This window comes from Cottoperca gobio, chromosome 5, assembly GCF_900634415.1.
Source record: "Cottoperca gobio chromosome 5, fCotGob3.1, whole genome shotgun sequence".
Taxonomy (NCBI): Eukaryota; Metazoa; Chordata; class Actinopteri; order Perciformes; family Bovichtidae; genus Cottoperca; species Cottoperca gobio.
The window spans coordinates 17585434-17603666 of NC_041359.1; the positions used below are offsets into that span (position 1 = coordinate 17585434).

General features: G+C 41.3%; 1 pseudogene; it reads right to left on the bottom strand.

Annotated features, from left to right (window-relative positions):
- The window catches only part of LOC115008325 (potassium voltage-gated channel subfamily B member 1-like), a 32215-nt pseudogene extending 14831 nt beyond the window's left edge, over positions 1–17384 (bottom strand).
- Between the last annotated feature and the right edge of the window lie 849 nt (positions 17385–18233).

Consider the following 18233-nt stretch of genomic DNA (forward strand, 5'->3'; position numbering starts at 1 on the left):
ATGCCAAAAATGACTAAAGTCCAAGCTTCTTAAATGTGAGCATTTGTTACTTTTCTTGGTCTCATGTGATTATAAATGACTTGTTTTGGGCTGCAAACAAAACAAGACAGGTGAAGTCACCTTGAACTTTAAGGAATTGTAAAGGGCATTTTCTGTAATTTACTATTTTCTTGCATTATGTAAACTAAACTAAACATACTTTACAGAATAATTGATAGAGAAGATTATTTCTAGTTCGGCCCTAAACAAGCAAGTACATTCCCACTACACTTTGTTAGTGTATGCTACAATTACTACTACTTCTACTAGACAAGGTCAAGTACTCAAAGCTTATTTGCACAGCCTTGAATAATAGTTGACAGTGTCAAAGAGCTTCTGAGTGAGCTTCAGACCCTCAATAAATTAGATAGTCAAGCTTCCAGGATGGCAACCTAGATTTTAACTAACCACTTCAAATACATTGTTATCATTTCCTCAGACTATGACACACAATAATGATACAATCACCTCTATGTAGTGAGGTAGCGGCTCGCACAGAGCCAGTATCGTCTGGAGCAGACTGCTGATTTCCAGTCTGCAATGGCCGAACATCCCAGTTGTATAAAGTGACGATGATTTGCAAGTGGAACAAAACCCTAAATTATAGAAGGATGTGTTTAATGTTGCTGACATCCTCGCGGTCCTGGAGTTGAGACATTAGACAGAGAGAAGGACGGAGAAAGTCTCTGGTCAGATTCAAGTAGGTGCAATCCAACTGTGCCAGACGAAATCATGATTAAAAAAACACATCTTTGTCTCATAATTGTGTGCTCTCTCACGCTAGTTTCCCTGGCTCAAATGGAGAGCTACACTCTATGGTAAAAAGGCTAAACACATGTCAGACTGGTGCTTGATGCTCCACACACTACCTGTATCCATCCAGGCCTGCTGTAAACTGGCTGACAGTCAAGCACGCTGGCCCGGCCAATCACTGCCATACATGGAGATCCTGACCCCAGATTAAAACACGCTTCTCCTTCTGCTTCTCCTGACACTATACGCTCTCCTCAACAAAACAATTGTAGCTCCATTACCACCCATTTAAGATGATGTTTACCAGTCCCCATTACAGATCTCTATATTGAGTAAACAGATTATCGCCTGTCCAATGGGTAGTCACAGTGTTTTCCTTTATGAAAGAAATCAATCAGGGAGCTGTTTTACTTTGCAGCTGTTCTCCTTCTGGCTACTAATCTTTCTCCTTTGCTGCTAGTGCAGCTGGGGACCTACCCACATACTGTATAGTTTAATGTATCAAAGAGGGGCTGTACGGTGTCCTGCCGGTTACAGAGAACTCCTTCCCCTGTTCTGCTGCTGTGACGCGACTCTTCGATATCACTAAAGGGTGCAAGTGAAAAGACAATTCAGCCAGGATCAATAAAGTGACACATTGATATTTTGGATCCTCTTGGGACATTTATTTATAGCAAAGTTAGAGTTCTTCCCTATCTAAATGTATGAAAGAAGCTGTAGCTAACAATAAGCCATATCTCACATCTTCCGCCTCTCTTCCTGTCATTATTCCCAAATTACTGTCAATTCCTCACAATTTGAGTCCAATTACTTCTCGATTTATGGTTACTATTAAATCATTTAAGTAATCTTTATTTTCTATTCCTTCCCACTTCCAAACCACGTTGGACCTCCATGTCTAATGTATACATTATGCATGCTATATGCTCATCATTCTCTGCTCCAGGACAGTCTCATCTTACTTACACTAAATCATCCACAGTGGATATTCTTGTTTGAATCCTTGTCACCTCTTGTATGATCCCTAAGTATTTCAAGCTCTGTAATATATTTCTGCACAAGGCAAAAAGGTGTGGTATTTACAAATGTGTAGCAATGCAATATAACAATTGACCAAATCTGTTTCCCTTTCAGTATCCACTACGTTCATAGAGAGCTTGTTTCACAACAAGAATTGCAAGCATTTCCGTAATCACTTTTTGGCATTAGACTCTTAAGAGTGAGAGATCACACTTAGATTAGAAGGCAAATCCGTAGAGATTTGGCAACGCTGTTGTTGGTATTATCCACAGAGCCAAGGTTTCCATGGGATAGCCCCTGGGATTTCCGTCTAATACTGATTTTAATCTGGGCAGAGGGTTGATAAAAAAGTTGTAATGAGGAGCCTTCTCATCTCATTTCCTCAAAGCTCTGTCCTGTTACAAACCCACTGTGCGGACACAAGAGGAAGAGTATTACATAAAGGCATAATAGGATAAAAATGACTTGAACATGCTGTCGTCATCAACACTTTGTCTTAGTTGAAAAGACAGAGGAGGATAATATCTGTCAATGTTAATTACAAGTCCTTTTAACATAACATATAAAACAAGCTTCTATAATACTTGCATGGAGATGATGTGATGGTGGACTTGGGAGGATGATGTCTTTTTTATCTTTAAAAAAAATAGTTTTTAAAATAAAAAAGAGTTTAAAATTCCCTCGGGATCAATAAAGTATCTGTCTGTCTGTGTGTCTGTCTGTGTGTCTGTCTGTGTGTCTGTGTGTGTGTGTGTCTGTGTGTGTGTCTGTGTGTCTGTGTGTCTGTCTGTATGTCTGTGTGTGTCTGTGTGTCTGTGTGTCTGTGTGTATCTGTGTGTGTCTGTGTGTGTCTGTGTGTCTGTGTGTATCTGTGTGTCTGTCTGTGTGTTTGTGTGTCTGTGTGTCTGTCTGACTGTCTGTCTGTCTGTCTGTCTGTCTGTCTATATATTTTCTGTGTTCATAATAAAAAATAATTATCATCCTTGCCAGCAGTCGGGCACAATGGGAACAAGAAGGAAATCGATGGTGTCTCTGTGTGTGTTGTCCAAAAAACGTTTTCTGTGCAGTAAAAAATATGGGAGAGCAAGACACTAAAGTCAGTCTGAAATACTCGATTCTCCTCAAGTTTACACCTAAGAGATCAAGAACGCTACATAACAATTAATACTGTATAGTATATGTACTGTCTGTCTGTCTGTCTGTCTGTCTGTCTGTCTGTCTATCTAAGGAGGGAATTAAACTGTGTTTATTTGCTCCAACGTAAGCTGCAATCGTTAGCATGTCTGGCTAACTAGTTTAGCCTACACCTACAAGGCCAACTACATTGTTTTGTGGGTAACATGTTACAGTAAGAACAGCCCTGCTCATGACTCTCACCTTCACTGTGTAGGAAGGAGACTGAGTTTTTGTGTTAGCTTATGTAGTTATGCTTTTATAGAATCAATCGAGCTAATGCTAGCTAAATTAGTTAGCTAGCTACAACTTATAAAATCCGACGGCGAGAGTTGATTTAAAATTTAAAATTAGGAGACTTTTGTTCTTCTGTTAAATAAGCGAACGGTCAATTAAACAATCAATAAATTTGTCCATTAGCCAGTGAATGCAACACTTTGTTTTCTCCCTCTCCTCTGCCTGGGCACACTCATACAGCGAGACTTCCCAAAGTGTCGCAGTTGAGTCTGTGTTTCTATCCTCAGAGAGCTGCACATGGAAACACGAATGTGTTAATGTAATGACAAGAGAGTCAAGTTTCCTACAGATCACTAACCCTTTCAATTTATATCACGCTGCTCAGTTTACACAGGTCCCATTGACTCTCGGCTTCTGTTCTCGTGGGGGATGGAGTTGCCTGAGGTGGTTTGAGAGATGGATGTCGCTCACAGAATGAGGCAACCATATGATGAATTTCAAACAATTATGTGTTTAAACTGGAAGTTTTAAATGCTTATAATTTGATTGTGTCCATTGTGTGTGGTGTTCATTACCATATAAACTAATATAAAGTGGACAGGAGAGATAGCAAGGAAGAGAAGGGTTTATATGGGGAAAGAAATATAATGGCGAGAGTAGGTCTTACAACAAACTGGAGGAGGAAACATGGAGTCCAGTATCAAATAACATGCCGTGAACAGTAGGGGAGAACAGGGTTGGTGGTCACATTTATGAAATTCCTGTTCTCTGTTAAAAAAATGTTGCTACTGAAATTTTCAGAATGGGGGTCATACTGTATGTCACCTACAAGGTAATTTCAGGAGGAGGACACGTGACATCGAGGTGAGAGGACCTTTAGTGTTTTGGGTTTCTCTTCTAGGCTTTTACACAATGGGTTTATTATAAAACGTATGAAAGGAGAGCTACAGTTTAGATTGGTTTATTCTTAGCTAAGCTACAACATGTAGTGCAGGAGATGTGTTAGATTGTTGCATTTCGATAAAATTAAACTTTTTAAATTCAATTGTTTAAACCTGAATTTAAACAATTAAATTCCACCCCTCATTAAAATAAGGACAAGCAAGCCCAAGATGACATTCAAATGAAAGTAAAGAGTGTGTCAACTAACCCATTCTCCCTTATGCCCACTCCTCTTCCAGAATGTTGCAACCTTCAACCTGAAACCCCCGTCATCTCCTCTCCTGCTTGGCCCACTTAAGACCAACCTGCCTATATATCACTGTGGCCAATATTTCACATCAGACAGAGGTATGGTGATGTGCTCGTGAGATGTGTCTGGTAGGCCGAGGAAGGAGCGATGAGAAATGAGAGCAGCGAGTAGGCTGAGGCTCTGGCAGTAGACTGGGGGGAAACAGGGACTCCTGATACTGCTGCCTGGAGATTAGTGGGATAGTGATTGGAACTCACACAATCCACCCGCTCTGCACTGCCAGGCTTTCAGCTACACTGGCTCTTAGTGTAATGCAGTGCAGTATGCTAAGGACAGTATTTAATTCTGATAAATGCGTATGACCTTTCCGGGATCCTTATAAATGAGAAACACCTGCATGTGTCAGTCATGCGATGTGCCACAGGTTCTCGGGTGAGCTCCCTGAGGAGGTGTGCTGCTTTCAGCTGCTCCTAAGGGACTTCCTCTGTGGTGTCATCCTTCCAAACAGAGTCATGTAACACTAAGGTGATCTCCTAAGTCCTGTATATGGCTCATCCACAGTACTCTGCTACCCAAAGCACCACTCCTGAATGTAATTACAACAAATGATCATTAGTTCCTCCTCAGTCAGCACAACATAAGAGCCTTGCATAATTACTATCAGAATTAGCATACAAATACCCACAAGATGTGGCCTTCGATTCTTTCACATCACCATGTTTTCACACTGGATTCTACATTATTTTAACTGACCTTTGTTCTTCTGCCTGCGTCTGCAGTGCGTCTGTTGTCTCATTTGCATCCCTAGATGAAAACTTACAGTAAACTTTGCCACCTGAAAGTGGTACGGCTTCCAAATACAACACCAGAAGGTTGTGAGTTCTGCCACCATTGTGCCCCTGAGCAAGGTACTTAACCCTGAGTTGGTCCAGGGAGACTGTCCCTGCAGTTAGTTCACTGTAAGTCATTCTGGATAAGAGTGTCTGCTAAATGACCTGTAATGTAATGTAATGTTGATTGGCAAACGGACGCAGACTTCCTCTACAACAGAAACATTTAAAAAGAAACAGAAAGTATTACTTGAACGGCAGCTCGATTCTCAGTTTAAAATAGAAGCAAAATCAGCTGCAATTCTTCACTGTGTTGACCCAGAAAAGCTTTTCTTTTCCACGTTGTGTCTCTCTCCCTCTCACTTGCACTCCCTCAGACAAGCATGATGAATACACACACCCACATACAGTATGTTGTACAGTAAATACAGTGCACACAAACACTTGCAGTGTATCATGCAGACAGGTGTGGTGATCTGATGTTACCTGCAGTGAAGTTTGTAGACATAGAAAGCACAGCAGCAATGCCTCTGTTGGTCTATAAACCTTCTCTTATCGTAGACTCTTTGTGAGTTTTCTGTGGAAATATCATTTGTGGATTTCTGAGATTCTTCAGAGGTCTATTTGTTCTGTGCCATCAAGTGCAAATGAAACCTCATTAGGTACCAAATACAGCAGTCATTAGGTAACAAGTTCAAACAAACACCTCTACTTTTGTGTGCACACAGGACACCATTGGCAAACCTAATTCCAAGAAATAGTTTGGGAAGTATGGTTATTTGCTGTTTTGCAGAGAGTTAGATGAGAAGATCAGTACCTCTCACAACTCCTCTCATCATGAAGCTAGAAGCTGCAGTCAGCTTAGACTGAACACATGAGGAAACAGCTAGCCTGGCCAAATGTACCAAATGTACCAAAATCCACCTACCAACACCGTAAAAGCTCACGAATTAACACACTTGTGTAATCGTTAGTAGTTGTAGTTTTACGAGCAATTATGAGCCGGACTATGTCTGGACCATGTTTAGAGTTACCAGCCAAACAGCAGAGACTCGAGAAAGTTGTTGCTGTCCAGGCCACGAAATAGTTCACCCCAAGTAAATTAGTGAGCTTTAAAGATGTTGGTAGACCTTCAGACAGCCAGGCTACTTTCCACATTTATAGTCTTTGGGCTAAGCTAAGCTAAATGCATGCTTCTTTACAAATTAATATTCAAATATATGTCAGTACTTCTAGCTACGTTGAGGAGCACTAAGTGCACTGTAAAACCACAACACTCTGGCTGGTCTCTGTCACCAGAAACACTATCTGCTATCACACCAATCAGTTGAGTGCCAGTCTATCTAACACTAAACCTCCCTTTCTCACTCGCTCCCTCACACTCCCTCTTTCTGTCTTCCTCTGCATGAAAGAAAACCTTTGCTGTACCCTCTGCTAATTTAGAAAAGATATTTCACAGTCTGCTGTAGGAAAATTATTTTGATGTAGTCCAATGAAAAGGTTCCAGCCAACAACAAACCATCAACAAGATTACAACATCAATGTGTCTATTTAAGGAAGGATATGTGAGTGTTTGTGTGTGTGTGTGTGTGTGTGTGTGTGTGTGTGTGTGTGTGTGTGTGTGTGTGTGTGTGTGTGTGTGTGTGTGTGTGTGTGTGTGTGTTTCATGGGGAGAATGAGTAGGAAAATAACAGGCTGAAAAGAAAACGTTTGAAAGAAAGGATGGGAAAATGGTGCAAGTTATATGCATGTGTGTGTGTGTGTGTGTGTGTGTGTGTGTGTGTGTGTGTGTGTGTGTGTGTGTGTGTGTGTGTGTGTTTGTACATATGTGTGAAAGCATATTTATTTATAGATACCCTTGGGAGAGGAGTACCATTACCGGTGCTAAGGTAGAAAATCTGGTGGGACTGTGTTAGATGTCACACTAAGGTGGCTTCATCACTCATCGCAGGCTGTGCCTCATTAGGATGAGCAACACCCTGTGTAATATTAACAACCAAACCTCTTCTGCATTATCCCTCTAAATCTTTTTCACCATAAAAAAACAAAACATAACAACCTCTCTGGGGATAGTAGTTCTTAAAAGGACCACAACGTCACAGTTTCCTCTGTAAATTCATACGGGTGTTCTTGTTTTCCATACAACATGCATTGAATAGTAAAGAGAAACACACTCTATCTTCAGGTTTTTGTTTTTTATATATGTTCTCTGTCATTATTGATTGCCTTGCTTTGAGTTATTCTGTTGCATATGAATTAAAGAGAGTAGGCGGACACATTGATCCAGACATCAAACTGAACTCCCCATGACTGTTTCTCTCAGAAAACAGACACACTGCCTCTGTTCTTGTAAAGAAACCGCTGCTCTTTTTTGGTCCACGGAGGTGAGCAGAAAGGTAAAAAGGTCACGACAAAGCGAAGAGAAGATCTCATCTCTCTGTGCTGGCTTAATCTTAATCATTATAGGTGGGGACACTGGGGAAAACATCTCAACTCCCACTCAAACCAGCCCGACCTCAAGCGCTGCATTATCTCTATAAACCACACTGGGACTTTCCTCAGGAACCAAGCATCACACGCTCTGTGCGGGGGCTGGATGAACTCTGTATTTTGACATGTGAACCAGTCACGCAACTTAATAAAATGCAAATTTCTCTATTTGTGAATGTACCCATCTCATTTTGAATGTGAGCTATAAGATGAGAACTGCAGATGACGGGATTTAAACATAGCTCCCCTGTTTGCCTTTCGTTCTCACTCTATTTGCTAAAGAGCAGAAGCTATTGAATCTATGGATAACAAGGGATATCTCTTTCACCCATCTGCCTCTGTTCACATAACGTGCAGAGGCTCTGTTTTCCTCTTTAAAAAATTGGGCACTTTCTGCCTTTAGTGGAGAGAGACAGGAAATGTGTGCAAAGAAAGTAGAAGAATAACATGCAGCAAACAGTCTGGACAGCCGGATATCGAACTGGGGACTATCTGCTCAGGGCATTTGCACCCATGCGGTATGCCCCCTAACTACTAGACGGATTCACCCCTGTTTTACTCTTGTCATGTATATGACTTCATAGATACAGCATTTGTCTCAGTTAGATAAATAAAAAAATAGTTTACTGTACTGTCATACCTTCAGTGAATGTGTCACCAGCATCTACCCAAACAATGCGATATGCTCACAACTGTAACCTGACGCTTTGTTTAATTCAGCCTGTCTTCCATAGCAGACGTGATGACTGGAGGTGATCTTGTGTTAATTGGACTCTGCTGTTGACTGTTCGTCCATGGAGCTTTCAGGTGTTGGGTTCTGTATCAAGTTCAGGTAATTACTGTTGCTCAGTCTGGCAGCCGCTGTGAGCAGCAGCACACACATGGATCTCCTGCTGTCTTCATAGAGAGCAGGGACTTCAAACACCACATTATTTATCCAAGAAAATGTTGAGAATTTGTGTTTGCTGGTGTTTGACTCTCTACATGCTGTCTCATAGTGGTGTGCATTTGTAGGCACACAGTCTGTACTGTTGTAAAAACCTCCATGCACTTCAGATACCGCCATCATTTAAGCCCCAGAACAATGTATTCTTCACTTTCTTTTAACCAAGCACACACAACAATAAGCTAATGGACCCATAAGGAAGAAACAAGCTGATTTGAATATGTGTGCTGAACCATATCCACCCTTGTGTATCATGTGACCATTCCCATCTAAAATAGGAAGCCCACAGGAGACAGACATTATTCAAAAGATGCACTCTGCTCACCATTAAACCATGACAGGAACAGTATAGTTTGTTGTATTATGTTTACTTTCATGCTTCGTCATTCAGAAATAGCTTTTTGGACAAATGCTATGCAAGAGAGCCGCAGCACTGTTCTTGGCAGGAAATTGCTTCAGGAGAACTTGCATTGCAAATCATAGCACTGCAATCTCTTCTCCCAGGATAAGCTACCTCTAAATACAACTGAGCTTTCTCCTTCAACCATCTCATATGACCAGAGGAAATCATGGTTGAGGAGTTAAGACTAGGCGTGGATGTACAGTATGAATAGGAAAATCATGAGCTGTGGTGCTGTAGCCAAACAAAAGGATAAAGCTCTGAACTTCCTCAGTTACATTGTGCTCCTTTACTATAAGCTTGACAGCTAAGTGACCCCGGATGAGGTGTACATGATGAAGGCAGCAGGTTAAAAATGCATGAGCCATCTTTCTGTCCCGCTGTCCCCAATTGATGACAAGTAGTGTAAAGCACATGGAGCACTCGAGTTTGGGCAAGAAGCCACAGGAGCAGAAACAGAGAGCAGTGTCATGGAAAAGCAAAATACCTGAAACTCAGAGATTGCATAGATTATCTCGACGGAAAATGTATCTGCTGTCAGAAAATGTATTAGACTGACTACAGAATTTCATTGCATTATTCAGTCATGCCTGTCATTCCTGTGCGGGTGGCTGAAAACTAACCTTTACAATCTCAGCCTGACGAATGAGTGATGAAAACCTTGTTGTGTGCAACGGTAGCCTAAGAAGTAGTTTTAGCACGCAATGGCTTTTGGCCCTACTGTCTAACTCTCTGGAAACTTTTACTCTGTGGGTGACCACTCCGCCAAACACCACTCTGCATCTTCCTTAGGGATGTTTTCTCGCCGACAGGCCCGTCTGAATAATGAATGAAGTTATGCAGAAAAGTAGTCATGTCTCCGTCCCCTTGAGATTGACCTTTCACCTTTTTGAATGTCATCATCCGTGTCCATAGCCTTGAACCCTGTTGCACCAATGTGTGAGGAATATAAGGAAAGTCAGATAAGGCATTGTAATAAAAATAAAGCATGGATTTCGTAGGTCTGTCAAACAGAGATACTATGCAGCAGGAGTGTGTGTGTGTGTGTGTGTGTGTGTACTGTGTTGCCCCAGCTGGTTTATGCGATAAGCTAATGTAGCGTACTAGATCGCCTCTCTCCCTGGAAATTGCAGGGCAACGGAGCAATACAGACAATTGACCACCTCTTCCTGAAACCATCTCCTCTACAACCAGCAGAGAGGGGACATCCGTTCTCTGATTAAATGTTTGACATTTGTCATTTCTACCTTTCTACCTTTCTACTTGTATTTGGCAAATGCAAAGTGGAATCATGATATCCCAAATACTCTGAAAACTGCCACAAGCTGAAATCATCCTTAATAATTCCAAGTTTATCTTTACAATTACATTAATGTGTTTCCAAGCATAACCATAGTCCTCAATAATCGACTTGGGGGCAGCGGAGAGCAGCTGTAAACACAACACTATTACACGACACACAAACTTGTTGCAAATATTTGTCTACCTACACATCCAGCAGATACGAAGCAACATTATCATTCATTTGGAGTTGTTTGTTGTTTGATTATCTAATATCCACTCACCTTGTAACTCTGTTTGTGTCCCTACCAACTCCTGAGAGAGATCTCTGGTCAACAGCTAGTCACTAAGTTTGTCTGCTTGCTGTTCGGTGTTGGGCAGATTTTATACAGTTGGTTTATCAGAAAGCTTCTCACTAAAAACAGCTGCTGCTGTGGCCCAAAAACAAGGCTGATGAGAGCCGTGAGACTGAACCAAAATAAAAAAGTTGTGGACCAGAAAATCAAAAGAAAGATCGGAAAGATGCTTAAACACTTTGTAGAGCTGAGAGGAGCTGCAGAGTCGGGTGATACGTTTCTTTGGGTTAATCGTTACAAGCGATTACTGGCTCCAATGTAATGTGGGAGCTCTGATCGCAACACAAGTCTTAGAGGTCTCAGAGAACACACAAACAATTTAATCCTCCTCTCTGCAGTTGGGCAGATTTTCTCTATCGATTAGCATCAACTCTGATTGAACGTTTTACTTCCTTAGGTGAATTTCTATTCTGTGTTCTGTGGATCTGTTGGTCTGAGAATCGACAATAATAAGCCATAGGTGTTCATGACTATGAGGATAGCTATGATCTCTGTGCATTTAGATGAATGAAACAAATATAATTATAGAGTTCTTTATATGTTTAGAATACAATAATGAGAGCTGATTAGTTGGACTTGAATAATGAGAGGAGAAGAAAACAGAGACAAGGAGGACACAGAGAGACTTTGCTTCCCTCCTTCAATCTGCCAAACAGTCCTTGTGACTCTTTGTAAGCCCACTTGGCAATATATGTTTCTGCAATCAGTCTGGCAGCTGGGAAACTGTGTGCCATTGATTTACGGCTATTCAAAACTCACCTAAAGTTGCAGTAACCCAGCAACAACCCTTGAAAACAACTCAGAAAATAAACTCTGTGATAGCCTCACACGTGGCTGTTAGCGTACACACACTCAAAGAGACAGTAAGAGAAAGGTAGGGAAGGAAGGAGAGACAGAGGAAACTCTCATCTCCATGATCTGGAGCCACTGCTGAAAATAACAACTGAAATCATGATGACTGTACCGCTGCATCTCCTCTGGTCCTAATGGAGTCCTCGGGACACAGCGCTGGAGGTTAGCACGAGTGACTGCACTCTGCCCTCACGCAGAGCTATCAGCAGGCAGTGGTCCGTGGGAAGTCTAATGGCTGTCCTGGGTGTGCCCTCACTCAACCCAGCTTGCCTTACATCTTTTTTTTTTTTAAAGTTATATTTTTTGGGCTTTTTCATGCCTTTATGATAGAGAAGTGCAGATTGTGAAACAGGAGAGAGAGAGAGAGAGAGAGAGAGAACGACATACAGCAAACGCCACAGGTCAGACTCGAACCAGTGGCCGTTGCGAGCAAGGACTAAGCCTTGTATATGAGACGCCTGTGCTACCGGTTGAGCTACCGGGACGTCCCATGCCTTACATCTTACTGCGTTTGCCATCGCTTTCCTCACCATTCTTTCAAAAAGTCGTCGGAGTTGGTCATGCAGCAGGTGACAAAACACACACAGAGCCAGGGCGTACAGGGCTATCTTCACAAACAACAAAGTGCTTACAGTGAAGTCAATCGGGCATATCTGATGTGCGGTAAGAAGTGCAGTTAACTGCCTCCAGTCATGGCTGTCCCTGGCTCACTTAGAGGAGAAGTTTCCATGCAATTAGTTCAAACAGTCTCTGCCAAGGAGAAATAACTAAGTGTCAGTTTTTATAGCTCAGTATCCTGTTCTGGACCAAAGCTTTCAGTGGCTGTAGAGAGCGCTGCAAGGCATTAGGGAGAGAGGAATTTGGATTCCCAGAGTGTAGAAGTGTCAAAAAAGTCTGTTAAGTGAAAGTATGTAAAACTTTAGAAACTTAACAGTCCGAACGTACTCCTGTTATCAGTATGGTCAGTCAGCTTACCAACTATGTATATTCATAAGCTTTGTAGTCCACTTTAAAATATGCACTGAAGTAATTTGTGTTTTCAATGTCTCGTAACACTCTCCATCCCATCTCATGCCAGGAATAGATTATGTTTCAAGCACATCATGCACCTCCTTATCTGCTGAGAGAACCACTGAGTCTCCTGTGTGTGTGTGTGTGTGTGTGTGTGTGTGTGTGTGTGTGTGTGTGTGTGTGTGTGTGTGTGTGTGTGTGTGTGTGTGTGTGTGTGTTCCATGTCATCATCATTTCTTCTCATCTTTCTAAGATCTGAGATGTTGCTCATACCAACAATGTTAAAACAAAACCAATGAATTACAAGAGTTATCTTTTAGTTTGAACTAATTCCTACCGACTCCACTAAAGATTCTGGATGCCGTGACCGTGTGTGTGTTATGTGTAATTCAACTCTTTAAACACAAATATTAAGACCTACAACTATAGAAAGGTGATTTGATATTAAACTGCAGTATACCACTTTCTTTGTCCAAAGCATCTGAAACTTGGTTTGAACTCTTCTCTATAACACCAATTTTGTGTGACTAAATAAGTGACAATCAAAAGTTCAATATTTAATCGGATTTGACCTCAAAACTCTCATCACATGATTCCAATTTGGCTAAATCCTGATGGATGGTGCATGGATGTACATCACTTTTTCTCAAATGAGCCCTGCCCTTTTCAAAACCCGTGAGAAGAGCACAGACGAAACGAAACAGGCAGAGATCTCTTGTGAAATAACCAAAACGGCTCTGACTTATGCAGAAAATGTCTGTGTGGATATATGACTCCATCATTTATAGTAAACTGATAGAGAATAATGTGTTTTTCAGGGCCTTTAAATAAAGCCACTTACAGAGTTTACAGCAATGACCATTTTAAAGCCAAACACCTGGAAGTGTGATTTATAGGGCGACTATGATCCCTCGGAGACTGAGCTGCACCTTAGGGAGAATTGAGCAACAGAGGCATGCTTAGACAGGCTGTATGACATATACTGGATTCACTCACTACCCACTTACCCTTTCCTCCCAGTGCGCCGTGCTATAAATGACGACATGGACATTCAGCACATACTGTTCTGTATCAACAGGAGCATATCTTTTATTGATGTAATTATTTCTTACACGTTTTCCCTCAGTTTCCAGGAGTCCATATTGTTGTGCTAAATAATTAAGTGGGCAGACACATAGTAAAAACACAGACTCAAGTGGGTCCAAAACTATTCAGTAACACCTCAACACTCACACGCAGAAAGACAGACTATCAAGTGCTGCACACATGGTGTTCTTCACCGCTGCTTAAAAAACTGTCTTGTCCGAGAGAGCAAGTGCTGGTGCATATGTGTATTTCTGGGGAGGTTGAGGAGGAGGTGACATCTTCAAGCTATAAATATTCTGGATCACACCTTGTGTCTCCGGCATTAAGTCAAGCGTTATTATCGTGCAATTAAAATTTCATCTCAGTCCTGAAATATAAATGAGGCTCAATATGTGTTTGGAAACAAGTCATTTCACCAATGCAACACTTCAATTAAACCTTAGACTCAAGGCATTTCATGAACATTTAACCTCAGTTTGACTTTTTTTTAAAACTGTTTTCTGTCTCATATGGGAAAACTAAACCACGAGGAAATGGTCCTATTTGTCAAACAATGGCAGCTTCCCTCCCCTTTATTTTGTTCAAAAGTGTCTGGGCCCCTTAATTGTACACACTGTGTAGCTCTTGTGTCTTTAGCTGAGGGCTAGAGCTTGCACGCTAGAATGACCACGGGAGGAGGACGTCAATTGTATTCCTATTTCTCTGTTGGACTGTGTAAAGAAATTCTAGGTGAACGATGCAGCCACAGTGAACGAGAGACGTGAGCCAATGCTCAAATGTACAATAATGTATGTAAAGTGCCATGGACCATGTCTTGAGCCTTTTATGAATTTGCAAAGTAAACATTGGTACATAAAAAAAGCTATTATTATTTTGTCATGCTCCTGATCATAATTTCCTGTGAGTTCAGTGAATGCAGCAGAGATGAATAAAAGTTCAGCTTCAAATATATATTTGCTCGTGTAATCTCTAATTCTGAAAAGAAACCTGAGAACAGCAAAATGAAAGAAGGTATGCAAATACAGTTCACAGTGTTCGCATTTAGGAACAATCAGAAGTATTATTAAATAAGTCAGTGATTAAAAATGTCAAATCATCCAACAAGATATAATACAATATACTATAATTTAATAAAGTACTTTCGAAGTCTGTGTAATTTAATTCTGGTGCATTTACTGTAAAGTGGCTTCTCTATGTCCAGTATCCACAGACGTAATATCGAATGCTAGACAGCTCTGTGAACTGGTACAGAATTTAATTGTTTAAAAAAACTAAAAAGGACAGATAAGAGTTAATGTGAAAGTTTTCATAGGAAAGCCTGAAAGGTAAAATGATGTTATGTCTCTCACATTACTGAATGTATCTGCATCACAGTGTGTGCAGGGCATATCAGGTCCAGGTAGGGTAGGAATGAGCAATATGAGACAAATAACTTTAACTCCATCAAATCAAATATGGATGTGATGGTCAATTGTATAACATTTTTACTCATTTCAAAAGAAAACATTATTCATTTTACATTCGTTGGTTTTTGTAAGTGTTAATAAGTTCCATTTTATTATTGTTGTATGTTTGCAAAGCAAGAAGAAGAACAGCAGCAGTACGTGTTTGTGACAACAAAACACATATTCAGTCTAACGTTTATGAGAAACGGCTGAAAAACAATAAAAGCATATTGTCTACTAATTGCTGACGTATATAAGATGGTGTTGTCTGCATGAAAATTATGTTATTAATTAACACTATCAAGGACCCAGAATATACCATTAAAGTACCCCGCTGTCAATTTAATATCAGCGAGGAAAGAAAGCTTATATTTTCCTTTCTTGTTAATCTACAGTCTGCCAGACAGCACAAACAGGACCTGGTGTTGGACGATGCTTTGTCTGTGTGGTTAATGAGAGAACCGGCGGGAGTGTCATAAAGTGCTTAAGGAGCATGTCTTTAAGCAATGTGATTGAATATTTAAGAAAAAATAATTAAGAGGACCTCTGTAACTCAAGGTCAGAGATGGAGCATGTTATTTCCAATTGATGAGCTGAATAAATTATGCAACAACCCCAGTTCAAGGAGGCGTTCAAGTGTCTTTGAGTGATGATTTGACCTTGATATCTTGGATATTTCTGTTCACACAGATTGACATGCTTACTGGAAGCGTAGCACATTATTTGCTGAACTTTTACACTCTCGCTGGTAAATGAAGAGTGACTGAAAAGGGCAACATCTCTTTATGGGAAGATTCCCCAATCAGTTTATTAGCCAAATGCAATCGGGTTATTCAACATTTTTAATTGAATATTGACCCAGTCTCATCTTCTAAGTTAGTCCACTTAAAAATGCTGTTAACATGACTATATCCATTGATCCAGCAAAATGAAGTACTCTTGCTCCTGGAGAGTGAGCTATGCGCCTCTTAATGAGCCAGATGATTGAATACTGGGCTGGAAATAAGGCGGGGGTGTCTAATGTAGCCAATAAGGGCTGACTGTTGAAAAGAGGGGAGGATGGGCGTTTTATGTGATGGTTTTGTGATGTAGAATTTGTTTTTGCACAATAAGTGTTGTTCTTGTCATTCTCTCTGGTGTTGCCAATGAAAAACAAACATTCAATAATTCAAGAGACAATCCTGGCTCGGGAACAACTATCTGACTGAAACCAATCAAGGGAGACAAAGAAGGCTGTCACCTACAAAAATGGGTTTTGATTGATGCCGGAAACATCAGCTGAGACTTTTCTTCTCAGGATAGTTCACCTAGTTAACATTATTTATTTAAGTGGAGTAACAAAAATAGTCTCCAGAGTCATACTATTCAATACACACTCTGACAGCTTTGATGTTCACCTCTGAGCACAGCGTCATCTATTTCTTATTCTCTCTCCCTCCTGTACTCCAAAGTGACAGATTAAAAGCACTGGTTCAGGTCAAAAGAAAGTCAGACATTAGATCAAGCCTGTCTCAAAGAGCCTCTGGATGTTGAACTACATTTCTTTAACTGTTTTTCTAAATTTAAACTCTATTCATTAGGACCAAACTTTTGGGGAAATCATTATTTAAAGCTTAAGTAGTATAGGCCTGTTGGCTGTATGCCAGTGCTACCCTCTCTCAGGTTACCCACTACTTTCACTTGATCTGCCTGGTAGTGTGGCTGTGTTGCACCTTACCTTAGCAGCAAATGATGAGCTTGGCTTCTCCAAGAGGTCCCACAGTTTCTTCCTCTTCTCAGAACAACATGTGGTTGTAAACTCCTCTCCCGCCCCTGTCTCTCATGCTCTCGGCCTCTCTTTTCAGCTCTTCGTTCATCTGCTCCTTTTTCTGGTGGTACCTGGCCTGGCAGCAGGACTCTAGGTAGATTTCGTCGATGCCCCAGAAGTCCAGCTCTTGGCTGAACGACAGGGCGCACATTTCCTCCATCATGTGCAACTTTCCGGTGCGGTAGAAGTTCAGGATAGAGGTGAAGGCGCCGGGGTGTCTGTCGAAAAAGTACTCGTTGTTCTCCAAGCTGTAGTCGTCACATATCTCCACAATAGAGTTGTGGGTGTTGCAGTCTCTCAGTTTGCCCAGTCTCGTGCGGGGCAGCCTGTCCAGCGTCCTCCACAGGACTTCGTGGAGAAGCCCCCCGACGTTGAGTCTCACCCGGCGGGTATTGGTCGTGCTGTGGACGATGTCCATGGTATCCTTTGGCAGCGAGGGGTCCGACCGACACCTCGCTTTGATCATCTTCACTCAAGTCCTTCGGCCACTTGAAAAGACTGGAAGATACAGTCCGGCAGATTAAGAAGACATGGTCCTGTAGATGGCCGCATCACGGTCCCTCGTTTTTTCTTGTGGCTGTAATGAAAGAAAAAAAATTATTATTCAGGAACAGTTGAGCAGCCAGTGCCGGTGTCCTACAGTAGCAATGTCAGGTTTATCCACTCATCAGAGAAGCAAATAGATATATTTATAGGGGTGGGCAAATGATAAACTGGACTCCACTTGAGAGCGCTGTCCGGTGCTGAAACGCCTATCTGTCACTCTGCAGACCGCTGCCTGTCTGTCGCTGTCCGCAGGCTCCGGTGCTGAAACGTCTAAACTCGGGTGGGACAGCGATCAATCCCGATTCAAAGGCAGCGAACAACACACGTGATCTGTTCTCCAGAGGGAGATTTAGCTGGACTAGTACGGACACTGATTACCAACTTTGATTTAGAGCCCATAACACATTCCGTCTGAAGTCCACCCCTACAAGTATATATATATAGTGTATATATAGAAATATATAAAGTAAATTAGTTGAGGCAGACATGCCATATTAAACTACAGTATTTTCACATATCTGAGTTATGCAACACTTGTGTTTTGGGGAAATGTATGAATATACCTACATAAGCTGGCAGTCAAATGAATAAATATTGTTATGATGGCCAGCTACGGACATAAGCGGACTATAAAAACATATAGCACATACAAATTAACCCGACATTAACACAATGAAGAACAATGATACATACGTGTCTCCCGTGTATCCCGATTCACCTCCTGGAGGGATATCAGCAACATTTCAATTGTAAACGCGCAGAAACTTGC